A 14,502-nucleotide genomic window follows, 5' to 3' on the forward strand; every position below is an offset into this window, starting at 1 on the left:
GGGCCACTGGCTCTGTCAGTGAATCTCCCAGCACTTCTTTGAAGCTATAGGCTAGGTCTTCTTGGTAGACTGCCTCCTGCTCCTCTTCGCTCCACTCGAAGTTCGACATTGTGCTGGCCGGTGCCTGAATCAATACCTGGCTAGGTGTAGTGGCGCGTCCACAGATTCACTTTGCTCGAGGCTGCACCTTCCTTATACAGTATGTATGTTTGCAGGATATATCTTTCTTATTTGTCTGGTAATACTCTATACTCGAGCGTCTCCGCTGTGTGAAGCCACGCCCCCGCGTAGGAGGCGTTCACTATTGGCGCATTCGCTGCCCATGGCCATTTCTGCTCGGCTCGCGGGAAGTCTCCCGCCTGCGTAGAGCTCCGCCCTTCCAAGGGTTGGGGCTGTGAACTCGCGCTCTGCTAGGGGGTACGGCAGGCTCCTGAGGTGTCGTGCATTACGACACAGGGCCTCCGAACCCCTTTTAAACACTAAAACACTAACGCTTGCGCGCTCTACTATACATGTTTATTCTATTATTGTCCATGGTGTACAATTTCAATTATGTTAATGGCATAAAACACGTTTTGTCAAGCGAATATTACGGAACTAAGATAAAGAGGTACTTATCTTGTGGAGAGCAGGAAAAGAAGAGGAAGGACACAGGAACAGGAAGGACTAGGTCACAGCGCCAGAGACTAGGGGACTACAGGATTGATGGGATTTGAAGTTTGAAGTTTGTTTTAAAAAAAATAAATCAATAAATAAAATAAATTGAAAGTTTGCAAAGTTATATTTGTTGAAACTGCTGGAGAGTAGAGAATAAAGAAGATGAAAGCTTAATGCTCGCCTTCGTCTTGACATAGAATCACTTTCTCACATCTAGGCATGCTCAGTCGTGTTGCAGATATGTTAGAATGGTTTATGAATTATTTAAGCATTAATGCATAATTCCAAGGGCTATTACCAGACGGTAATGGCCCTCAGCCCAAGTTAAAAGCACAAGTCAAATGAGATTCTTTAACAAGGGCGATGGGGCACTAGCAGCGGGTATACAGTGGGGCGCTACTGCTATTAAAACATTCCATCCAATGAGGGTAACATTTTCTGTTTAAAAAGCAAATAAAGTAGAAACGTTGGAATTTTGGGACGTACTACCAGTAATTACCACCACTGACACTACATTGTCAACAGTGGAATTATAGATCGAGTCGGAGTGCCACACTTGGCGTTATGGGCCTTGAAGACTGAGTGAAAGGTCCAAGTGCAGCAAAGGTATTTAATGAGTTTTAATGGTCCCATATGAAATATTGACTGGTTTAGATTATTTTGGGGATACGACAGTATGTGTTAGAAAGCACAAGCGCTGTATTGTTCAGCTCCCTTTTGGAAATGGCTAATTGTAGTGTTTGGTCAAGCAGAAGTAAACCTGCCCACTTGCTATTTTTAGTTGATATTAAGGTGATAGGACAGGTGTTCTAAAGTCCAACTAAGGGATTCATGAAACCATATCTCAGGCAGTAAAAAAACCTCAAAAACTCCACTCTTAGTATAAGGCTGTTCCACCTGAAGACATTCTGCAGCGTAGACAGAGCAGCCGGGCTTATTTTAGGAGGGAGAGAGGGCTGTAGGTCAGTACAAAGAAATTGTAGCATACCTATGGTCCAAAGAAACACTGATAAACATATGCATTGTAAAAATAAGGGTTTATTATAAATTCATGCAGGCAAGGATAAATCTTTGGTAAAGTAAGTACTGTTACACATTATATAAACACAACCATAAAAATCAACTCCATACCTATGGTATACAAACCAAAGTATAAACCTATTAAGAACAGCAATATGCAGTTCAAGGTGAGTCAAACCTAAAGGTATACATTCAGAAAGGCAATATGATATTCTTGGGGAGTAAAACCAGGTTCATTTCTTTTTAGATTACAGGGGGTAAAGGGATATGGACATCTATTAATCTGAACATGGGACGGGTGGTACCACCACTAAACAGCGCTGTTAACGGCCCACATTCCTGCACAGAAAATAGAACCAGGAATTGAAACGCACCACAAAGTATGAGATTGGAAGGGGTGTATGACGCGGGCAGCCAAAACCATGGGGGTACGATAAGATATCGCCACTAACCAACCTCATCCCTCTGCATACACCTCACAAACTCTGAACTAAACACAACCATACCTCTACAGCACAACAAACCGCATTCCCTTCACTACACCGCAACAATGAAACACACCACGCATAGCCTCACACAATAGTACATGATGGCTACCAACCAAAACTTCACACCTACGCTCAGGGAACGGTGTAAACCGAACTGAAGCTGCCAACAGCACATCACAGCTTTCTTGCCATTTTGTTGCCGCTCAGTCCTACTAACGTACCTCCCCCCCACACCTTACCCCCTTCCTTTATAGATCCACCAGAGCGCCAAGGGACCACGCAGGTGGTGATAGTGCACGGTATAAAAAACCTTTAACATAGCATATCATATAGCCCAGTACGGCCCAAGGGCAGGGTCTATAAAGTTATTATAACCCCCTTACTTTTTCATGTGAAAGGAAAAGGAAAACAAAAAAAGAATCCAAAAGTCACATAAATGGTGGATGCAAGTAAAGTCTTTATATGCTTTTGTAAGAGAAACGTAAGTGCTCTCAACTTCCTGGAGATAAAGCCCATCCTACCTTTGGTTTACATTAACATGGGTATTCAAGAGCCTGTTTATTGTATTTAAGTCCACCTGGGCAGCTGTGGGGAGTTGGCTAAAGGGACCTATGCACACTCCTATTGACAATTTATACATCTGCCCGGGCGGTTGTGGGGAAATGGCTAGGAGTATGCTCTGCATTCTCTGTAGGTTTGTAAAGTACCATTCTGAACAATCTGCATCCTATTGTCATGAATCAACGCTACTGCCCCTTTTGGACGTTCTGGTCGGTACCACAACAAGCCAGGATAGCATCTCATGCCCCCCCAACATGGTGGTAATCGGATCCGCGGTCTAGTTCCTGGGAAGTACGTCTCTGCCAGATAAGCGCCCCGCCCTTGCGGTACGGCACGTGTGAACACTTTCGGTTCCGAAGTTCCGGTTGCTGGTCCTAGCGTTCGCCAACCTGGAATCTCTGTCTAGCGATTCCTACTGTGTTCCTTCCTGGATTGCTCTCCGCGGCCGCTCTGCCAGCTACCGCGCCCTTCCCTTCCTGGATTCCCTGCCTCACGGATCGCATCTCATTCCGCTCCTGGGTGTTCCAATACCGCGGTGTCTCTGGACCGCTTCTATTCCTCCCTGGGCTTGCTATTACTTGCTTACCTGCTGACTATTACCTTCCCCCCTCCATCGTGGGAAGGTACCGTCCACACTGTGAACTCCTGAGACTTCATCGGCAAAGTGGCGTCGGAAGAAGGTCGCCCTTACCTGCACAAATCCCGCACTTCCAGGAAACGCGGGGAGACGTAGTCGACAAGAAAGAAACTATCCAAGTGCATACAGGTGAGCCTACCAGCAGGCCGAGATAGTGTGAACAGTGACAGTTTGACACGCCTCCCACTTAACAAGAGGCCAGAGATGGATCCAACTGTGCAAGACCTTTTGCGTGGAATGCAAGAACTCTCTACTGAGGTACAAAACTTGAAGGCTGAGAACGCTGCCCTGAAACAATTAGTTCCATCCAGGGATTCTGCATATCAGGACAGCGCATCAACAAGTGGTGTAGTGGATAAATACGATGGCTCCCCCAAATTGCTGCGTTCCTTCCTGGATTCATGCCTGGTTCACTTCACCTTTAAGCCCTACCATTTCTCCACCCCCAGAGCCAAGGTGGGATTTGTCACAGCCCATCTTACTGGTAATGCCCTCGCTTGGGTTACACCAATGGTTTCCTCTGGAGACGCCTTACTGGACAATTATGATGGGTTCATCAAGGCATTTAAGGAAATGTTTGACCGTCCGGACCAGGTTTACACTGCCTAAGAAAGATTGTTGGAATTCCAACAAGGTTCACAAGATATGTTGTCTTATGTCACCAGATTCAAACAACTTGCAAAGGAAGCCGACTAGTCTGCAGAAGCTTGTTTCACTTTGTTCCGTCATGGTCTGAATGAGGAAGTAGAGGATGAGCTGGCCACGATAGCACACCCTGGATCATTCCAGGCTCTTATGGACCTATCCTTGCAAATTGATTTCAGAATACAAGAGAGAAAGGCGGAAAGGAAAAGAACCCGAAGCTCTCCTCCCAAAATGTTGTCGTTCGCTCCCACTTCCAGGGAAAACCCTCCAGCTGAGCCAGAACCAATGCAATTGGGAGCTATGAAAGGACCTTTGTCCGCCCAAGAAAGAAACCGGAGATTTGATCGAGGCCTATGTATGTATTGTGCCTCAGACAAACCTCTAGTCCGGAATTGTCCCATAGCGCCTCCAAGACGTTTGGGAAACGCCAGCTCCCGATCCTGAATGGAGCCCAGTTTCAGGAGGCCAAAGGTCGCTCCAACCCTCAAATTCTTGATCTCACAACAAGATGTAACTTGGTAGTCCTTCAAGTAACTCTGACCTCTTCCATTGGAACACATTCAGTTTTAGCCTTGGTGGACTGCGGAGCCGTGGGTGTGTTCATGGATGATGAATGGGCAGCAAAACACAACCTTTCAAGAGAATCCAAGGAGATTATATAGACAGTCGAAGGAATAGATGGTTCTCCCTTATCTTCTGGACCCATCCCCCAACAAACCCTGGACATTCTACTATCTGTACACAACCATCAAGAAACCATATAATTCGACATCATAAAGGCTGCTCACTACCCAGTGGTCCTGGGTATGCCATGGTTAAAAAAACAAAATCCATAAATTAATTGGACCACTGGTTCCTTATTTCTGGGCTCAGAATTTTGTTTACAGCATTGCCTTACAAAAGGAAACCAGACCTACTATATCCACGGAAAATAAAGGAACTCATTCCCTAACTGTCTCCAATGTCAATCAAGTGCCTGAACACTTTTCGGATGTCTTCTCATCGGCTATTGTCCAATCCTTACCCCCACATAGACCAGAAGACTGCGTCAGTGACACAGAGGAGAATGCTATAATACCCTTTGGCAGGATGTTTATCCTGTCAGAACCTGAAAAAAGAGAATTACGAGAGTATCTGGACACCAACCTGGCTAACGGAACCATCCACCCATCCCGATCCCCTGCAGGGGCTTCCCTGTTTTTCGTGCCCAAGAAAGACACCAAGGAATTACGGCCATGCTTGCACTATAGGGGCCTGAATCAATGTACCCGGAAGGACAGATATCCTTTACCTCTGATATCGGACATCCTGGAAGCTCTTCGAGGTGCCGTGATATTCACCAAGTTGGACCTAAGAGGGGCATACCATTTGGTCCGAATTAAAGAAGGTGACAAATGGAAAACTGCCTTTCGAACACCTTTTGGGAACTTCGAGTAACTAGTTATGCCCTTTGGTCTTTCCAATGCCCCAGCTGTTTTTCAACGTTTTATGGATCGGGTTTTCTCAGACATGCTGTTCCTCTTTGTAATCGTATATCTGGATGACATCTTGATATATTCCAGCAATCCTGAATCACATCAAGAACACGTCTCTGCAGTTTTGCAAAGGTTAAGGGAAAATCACTTGCTAGCCAAACCCGGAAAGTGTATATTTCATGTCTCTACGGTGCATTACCTGGGGTTTGTCTTAAGCCCTCAAGGTGTGGCCATGGATCAAAACAAGGTTGAAGCCATCACTTCTTGGCCTGTTCCAGGTTCCGTTAAACAAGTACAATCCTTCCTGGGCCTTGCAAATGTCTACAGAAAGTTAATTCTGTCCTTCTCTGCTATAGTTCAACCAATTGGGTCATTACTCAAAAAGGATGTTCCATTTGTTTGGACTTCATCTCAAGAAGTCGCCTTTCAGAAACTAAAAAGATTGTTCGCTCAAGGACCCATTCTGAGCCAACCTGACGTCTCGGGACCCTTTTTTTGTGGAAACAGATGCTTCAGAATATGCCATTGGTGCGGTTCTAAAACAAGAAGCTGATGATGGTCTAGAACATCCGATAGCTTATCTGTCCCGAACCCTGCTCCCTTGCGAGAGTCACTATTCAGTTCTAGAAAAAGAACTACTGGCCATTCGCCAAGCTTTCAAGGAATGGCGTCATCTCCTCCTGGGTGCCACTCACCCTGTACAGGTTCGGACAGACCACAGAAACCTTCAAGTCCTCTAGTCCATGGAATGCAGAAATAGTCGACAAGCACGATGGGCCTTCTTTTTTGCCCAATACCAGTTTCACATCTTACACATCCCAGGGAATTCAAACATCATCGCAGATGCCTTATCCAGACGTCCTGACTATCCTACACAAGAAATTCACGACCTGCCCAAGATGTTCCCAAACACTGTGTTCATCGCCTAGGCCAGTGACATCCTGGAGACTGTCAAAAGAGAAACCATAAAATCATACCTTTGGACAGATTACCAGGAACGTAATTCTTGGGCCCTGTGTCGGAATTGAAACAATATTATGCCTCCTATCGCAACAATTGTATGTGTATTGGCCTACGCCAAGTTGTCTAAACATCATATGCGAACAAACTCCGCGGCAAGGTCTTGACCTTAGAGAAAGTAATGTAAGTCGCCATCTTGGATTAAGCCGCCATTTTAGGTTCTCTTGTAATGAGGAAGTCACCCTGAAATCAAAATGGAGGCCGAATGACATTTTGAGCAAGACTTTGGCCGAAGTGACCTCCGTACACACGAATAATTAATATGCCTGAAGGCCACTTGTCGGGGTCGCGAACTGAGACCTTGTCCTATTGTTGACCTATGTGTAAATGTACAACTATATCAGCGAAACTAATCTAAATGCATATATTATAGGACTGACCTGGCAAAGGAACCCATAGGCCCCGATTCGTAGAATGGTTAACCCGCGAGGGGTTGGCCAAGGGCTGGATAAAGAGTATAAAAAGCCCAAGTATTCCAATGTTAGTCTCTCTCACTAATGCATCGAACCTTTGTTGAAGTTCGTTACGTTACTCTGAGAGCCGAATAGCTATCTGTTTGTCAATTGACTTTGGTAACTGTTGTAGCTTTTAAATAAAGCACTTGTATGTTCTTTGTAACCTGTGTTGGTGTGTTTCTTTTTGGGCTTCCCGGCCTCATATTATCTCTCTGTTTCCATACCTGAACTATAAAGATGGCTTTCTTTTTCGAGGCTCCCAACTAGTAATTCCTACCCAGACCTTGAAGGAACAGATAATTCATCTGTGTCATGATACCTTCCACTCCGGACATCGTGGAGCCTATAGTACCCTTAATTCCATTCAAAGAAACTTTTGGTGGCCTAAGATGGCCAAGGATGGTCAAGCATATATTCGGGCATGTGCTATATGAAATCAGAACAAGATGGATAAAAGAAAACCAGCAGGGCTTCTCCTCCAACCAGACCTCCATTCTCGTCCATGGGACACCATAGCTACCGACTTCATAGTAGACCTGCCCCCCTCCAGGGGACATACAGTCCTAATGGTAGCCATTGATCTGTTCTCACACATAGCTCATTTCACTCCATTACAGAAGTTGCCTTCTGCTCCTGAGATGGCGGGACTTATTGTGAAATACATTTTCCGTCTAGATGGACTCCCGTCCAAGATCATCTCTGACCGTGGACCTCAGTACATTTCGAGACTTTGGAAATACCTTTGTAAGGCACTTGGTATCCAACGCACTCTGTCATCAGGGTATCATCCCCAGACCAATGGCATTACTGAAAGAGTCAATCAAACCCTTGAACAGTATCTGCAATGTTTCTCCACAGGACGACTGGCCCATTTTGATTACGGTTGCTGAATTCGTCCACAACAATACTGAACATTCAGCTATCAGGACTAGCCCCTTTTTCTGTAACAAGGGTTTTCATCCTTCAGTGCTTCCTTCGGTGTTGCCTTCACCTAGTCCTGTTCCCTCTGTTGACTCCTTGACTGCACAATTAGTTTCAGTCCACCAGGAAGTAGAGAATCAATTATCCAGGGCCAGGGATGACGTAAAGAGGTATGCAGATGCCAAAAGACATTCATCCCTGTTTTACGTCGTGGGTGATAAAGTTTGGCTGTCCTCCCGCTACTTGCCAAGACATTTGAGACCTAACAAATTGGCATCCCGATTCTATGGCCCTTCCAGGTATCCAAAATCATCAACCCAGTGGCCTATCAACTACATCTACCCATAACTTGGAAAAAGATTCATCCCGTTTTTCATACTTCCTTGCTAAAACCCTACCATCCATCCACTAAAGATACACCTCGCCCTCCTCCTCTGCTGGTCCAAGGACAAGTTGAATATGAAGTCTCCCGAATCTGTGATTCCAGATACAAGAGAGGACGCTTGCAATACTTGGTTGAATGGAAAGGATATCCACCAAGTGATCGTACATGGGAACCAGTCTCCAACCTAAATGCCCCAAGACTGGTCCAGCAATTCCATTGGTTACATACTGGCAAACCAGGTGGTTCGAGGTTTCGAAGGGGGTATACTGTCATGAATCGACGATACTGCCCCCTTGGGATGTCCTGGTCAGTACGACAACGAGCCAGGATAGCATCTCATGCCCCCCAACATGGCGGTAATCGGATCCGCGGTCTAGTTCCAGGGAAGTACGTCTCTGCTAGATAAGCACCCCGCCCCTGTGGTACGGCACGTGTCAACGCTTTCGGTTCTGAATTTCCGGTAACTGGTCCTAGCGTTCGCCTACCTGGAATCTCTGTCTAGCGATTCCTTCTGTGTTCCTTCCTGGATTGCTCTCCACGGCCGCTCTGCCAGCTAATGCGCCCTTCCCTTCCTGAATTCCCTGCCTCGTGGTCCTCACGGATCGCATCTCATTCCGCTCCTGGATGTTCCAATACTGCGGTGTCGCTGGACCGCTTCTATTCCTCCCTGGGCTTGCTATTACTTGCTTACCTGCTGACTATTACCTTCCCCCCTCCATCCTGGGAAGGTACCGTCCACACTGTGAACTCCTGAGACTTCACCGGCGAAGTGGCATCGGAAGAAGGTCGCCCTTACCTGCACGTCCAGGAAATGTGAGCAGACGGAGTCGACAAGAAAGAAACTATCCAAGTGCATACAGGTGAGCCTACCAGCAGGCCGAGATAATGTGAACAGTGACACCTATACTGGCTGATATAGCTCACAGATTGTACACTGAACGTGCATTATCATTCCAAGAAGTATAATGTGTTAAACGTAAGTACACTCTAACGGAATGTCAACAACCATAACCATTTTATCTATGAGCACCTTTGCAGCCCCACTGTAATTATCACAGTACCTGATATGGTATCGGGCACGGCAGAATAGTATTCTTGCTTAATATACACTGGTGCATGAAGTGTCAAGCTTTTTGTTTACCCATGATCTTCTGAAAAACCTATGAAACCCTAAGCTTGCTTCTTGGTCTCTTCAGATACGAAATGTATGCTGAATCTTCCTACTACACATGATACATAAATAGGACACACTTTCCCAAACAGCTGACAGAGCGCACCAAATCCATCATCAGGTTCGAAATCCCAAAATTCCTTTTACTTAAGCAATAAACCCTGACGGTAAAGCCCAGTCCATTTAGAAGCGTGAGTGAAGATAGGGCTCCAACGTGGTACCAGGTATTACATGTCCTGGTAAAGTTCCCAGGCCAGGAGGGGTTTATTGCCATTAGCATCTAGGCATGTCATACCGGGATGCTCATTCGTTTTTCAAGCTAAGAAACAGTGTGTTTGCAGTTTCTGAACTTGAACAAAACGGCAAACCAAGATGGCCACCATGGACTTGCGAGAAGGTAACTACACATAGACCCTTCTGCCTTTCTATGTCAGCCAATGCTGCAATGGGTATGTGCCAAGAACACAAAGTGTTCCTGGCGCCTGCAAGGGACAAAGGAGCGCCAGGTAAGTGTGGCGGGGTAGGTGAGGGATATGGAAATTGGGGATTGGATGAAGGGGACGCACGTGGAGCACTTACTTTATCCCGGGGGGATAGGGAGATGGCGACCACCCGCTTCTGAGGAGACTCTGAGCGGGGGCTTTACCAGGAATTAAAGACCCTGTTCCGAGGCTCATGATTGGCTGGGAGGCCAACATACTCCCCTCCCCCTGCTGGGTGGTAATCGCTCCTAAATGTTAGTGGAATAGCTCAACAGGCTGATTAATCCACTGCCTTGATATGTTTGCCTCCTGCAAGTCACATGGTTTCAAATCCCAGAAGACATTTTCCACTTTTCCCCAAAGGGAAATTAGTTGATATTCTCAAGTAAGCTTTAAGGGATTCCTGCACCCTTCTTCTCAGGATTTCTTAGTTTCTGGTTTAAGGGGTTCCTTTATACTTCTCTCGCCTTTGGTTTTTCTTTTCTGGTCACAGTTCTGGGTATAAACAGGTTCCTGCATCCCCTCTACTCCTATATCCACAAAGGGTATGCCGTTTGACATAAGTTGAGAGTGGAGGGTTTCACATACTTGTCCTTTCTCGGGTATCGCAGCTACTTCTTCAGGCAGTAGGTGTTTTCTCCCTGGAGCTTTCATAGACTGCAGTTAAGCGGTCTTCCCTTACCTCCCTGCTTGGGGTGCCTGACTCCTACCATCTAAACCACCTTATAACTACTAATGTGCTTGTCCTTCTCCCCATCACTATGCAAGAGGCTTGTTCCTCCTTCCACTGTGGGTTTTGACCCTATAGATGAGATACCAGCTATAAGCCCTGCCTTGCAGCAACCTTGAGCTTGCAAACCTTCCTCGATAGACTGGTAAGGATCTTGTCCATCTCTGTTGGTGTTCCTTGACCAACACCCCCCACCCTATTGTTTATCACTGTACTCTCGTGTCTACATCCTGATAACCTCCTCCTTCCACTTCCTGATCATTTCCACTTTTTGCCTTCTGTTGGGCTCTTCTCAGCTCCTTCATAACTCATGCTGGTGTTCCTTTCCCAACTTCTCCAAGTCTCTCCTCGCCTCCTCCTGATGCTCCTCTACAACTTGCTCTTTATTTTCCTCTACCTGCTCCTCTATGTTGTTCACCACCTCCTCCTACCTCATCTCCCCATCTCTTATCTCTAACCACCTCTTTGAAGTGTCACCTCTCTTCAACCTCCTGTAGATTCTTTCCTTGGTCTCCAACCTCCTGCAAAATCCTTACTCACAGTCCAGCCTCCTCCAAACTCCTGCAGCCAGCTCCTACACTAAATGCCCGTGCTGTATGGCTGAAAGCTTGAGCTTATATTGCCTGGTGACTCCTTCCCTGGGGTTGGACGCCTCATGAGGGTCTGCAGCAGTGGATGTGAATGAGCGAAGGGCTATGATTGATTATTGGTGTTGTGTTTAGTGGTTCGGGGCTGGAACAATCCTTTAAAGGGCTGACTGGCCATCTCAGATTCACTTTTCGTGTGGAACTGTTTGCTGCTGGTGCTCATGCTCCATGAGAGGACCTTCAGCTGAGCTGATTGCAAGTAATTTTATTTTTAGCACGGTTTCCCCACACAGGTTCTCTGGGATCATGCAGCAGGGACACAAATACAGAAAGCTTACGGCAGCTGTCTTGCTAAGGGGTCCCCGAGAAACGAGGAAGTGCTATGAAAAATCATGGCATGTTTCTGATGATCAGGAGGGCTCACAAAGCTAGAACCCCATTAGACTGTGGTGTGCCTCTGATGTTTGGGTGCACCTGCCTACTGTGTACTCAGAGAAACCGTGGTGTACCTCTGATATTCAGGCACATGCAAGGCTAGTGCCTTGGGAATTTTCAATGTGCCTTGGATATCTGATCGGATAGTCACTATCCGTTTTGGAGAATATCTTTTCCTTTGCGACTTAGTTTCTTTTTCTGACAAGGTTCGGTATTCTTGAAGGGACATTGTTTACAATCGTATATAAACAGAAACAGTTACACTGCGCCACATACCAAAAGTCCCAAGCTTAATTGCATATGATATATTGTATGAAAAGACAGCCCGACACGTGTTTCGAGCTAAAGGCTCTTCTTCTGAGGCTTAAATCTTCTGGTGTTCCTGAATATCTCGAACAGGATTTTGACCGCCTGAAATGCCACTTGGGATACTTGATCACTCTATCCTTTGCGATTGCGGATTAGTGCAAATCTACTATGCCTTTTGGCCGCTGTTTGTGTTCACCTGAGGTCGGAGAGAGATTGCGAAGAGATAGAGTGATCAAGTAGAAGATTTAAGCCTCAGAAGAAGAGTCTTTAGTTCGAAACACGTGTCAGGCTGTCTGTTCATACAATAAATCATATGCAATTAAGCTTGGGACTTTTGAAATTTGGCGCAGTGTAACTGTTTCTGTTTATATATTTTTCTTTAACTGTGGAGTATCAGGCAGCATACCTATGCCTTTCAGTTACCTGTGGCCTGCTTTCCTCCCCCGAGTTCTGTTGCAAGCGCTTTGTACTCTAGAGACTGTGTTGCTACCTAGACACTTGTTTACAATCGTTCCAGCATCAAGAAAGCCTATCATTTCCCCCCAGGTAATAAGGTCCAGCTATACCGAGGACTCCACTGCTGAAAACTGGGGAAGGTTGAACATGTGTTTGTTTCCCACCCAGTGGTCGGGACCAAGTGAGGATGACTACGGGATGCGCCTCATACCACTCCTAGGTCCACCATCCACTAGCTGAGGGAGGCCCCGGACCATTATGGTCACCCAACTAGATGTCCCCAGAATCAGGCAGGGGACTTTCTCACAAGCTATTTCACATTGCTCTATTTCGCCAAAGAGGTTTTCTCAATGTGTTGGCTAATTTGGAACCCCAAGCGTGTGTGGTTTTACAGACTCCCTTTCTCGAAGTACCTAGAGAGGCAATTGCACCTCACAAATTACTCCCAGCGAGGAATAAACACGTGTCTGTGGTTTATTGTGGTGCACTTGCTCAATGGAGGTTTGCGAGGCATTTTGGGTTGGATGGCTCTTGTGGGCGGGATCAGACCGCCATGCACACGGATATTCTCCTTTGGTTTGGCTGAGAGAGCCAACATGTGATTGAGGGCCTCCTGAGTGGTTCTCAGCCAATACAAAAGGCTGTTGCACCTTTTGTTCATTTTCAGTTAAATATAACATCAATGGCTGTGCCGTTTGTGCAGTGCTGCCCTCGCTTGTAAGTGGCCAGCCGGCCATACTTTGGTTATGAAGTATTGCCATGTGTCCGATTCACTTGAGGGTTACGGCTAATGGCGTCCTTCCAGCCCTGCTTTTAGTGACACACGGCTTCAGCAATGCCTACAAACATCCCTAAGAGGTATGGGCCGCCCAAAAAGCTCAATATTGCCGTCAGGCAAAAAAAAGATTATCAGTGGATAGGAGGGGGCGAAGGGCAGAAGGCGCCACTTCCACGGTCAGGTAAAATGGTCTTTGTGTCTGCGTTTCTGCTCCATGATCTGCCATTTAATTAACATTTAGCAACCTTTTCTATGATATTTCATTGGACGAGGCCGTGCTGCCTCGTCGGCGTTCGGAATGTAAGCCAGGCAGCCCCTGGAGTCGATCACTTTATGAGCCACTTTGCTAAGTTAATGCGTGCAGCAGCTCAGCAGTTGCCTGGAGAGGAATGGTTCGTTTGCTCTGAAAGTCACCTCGCTCACATACAGTATGCCATCCATATTGCAAGCAATCTGTACAGAGCGCGCCCAGGCCGGCAGCCGTGCCATGATCATCAGTTTGAGCGAGACACATCCAGGCGAGCTGCGATTACACTCCCTCTCTTTGATGGAGCCTTGTCATGCCATCTGCTTTTTTGCGACTTTTCCTTCGAGTATGCAGTGCGTGGTGCTGGCCACACTGTACAAATAGTACTCCAACACATTTAAAGGGGACTGTCAACACTTTTGTTTTAAGGCAGGTACTTACTGAACGCTCTACCCATTTAATGTAAAAACCAGAAAACCAGAGAGGCGCCGGTGGGTGGTCCGTGGGGGGGCGAAGGAGGGGGGGGGGGAACCAAGGACGTCATTTAGGGGTTGCAACTGCGAACCCTGAGGTCTCCCTTGCTACCCCTTAAAGAAGAAAAAAAACCTTTTTTTATTTTTTAATTGAGGATCCTGGGCTGTGGCCAGCAGCATGTGACGCTTTGGGCCAGCAGCATGTGACGCTTTGGGCCAGCAGCATGTGGATCTTTGTTTCTGGAGTGGCTGGTTTTCTGATAGCTATAGTCCTCAAGATAGCTCAGTGGGTTGAGCACTTGCTGCTGCAACTTGCATGTGATCTGCAGATTCGGTTCCCGACAAGGTCAGTTCAGCCTTTCATCCTGCTGAGGTTGATAAATGAGTAGCAATACAGGTTGACCGGCACATTCTGACCTGCAATGGCGGAAACACCATCTCCGCAAAGTGACCCCCACGGTGCAACCGCACGCGGTATCACTGTGACCGCAAACAGTTAGCCAACTCGCCAGAGCTCCCGCAATTACGGGCACAGCGTAATACCGGGTACATTACGAGTACCACGCACAC

Source organism: Ambystoma mexicanum, chromosome 9, assembly GCF_040938575.1.
Source record: "Ambystoma mexicanum isolate Mex_15411 chromosome 9, UKY_AmexF1_1, whole genome shotgun sequence".
Classification (NCBI taxonomy): Eukaryota; Metazoa; Chordata; class Amphibia; order Caudata; family Ambystomatidae; genus Ambystoma; species Ambystoma mexicanum.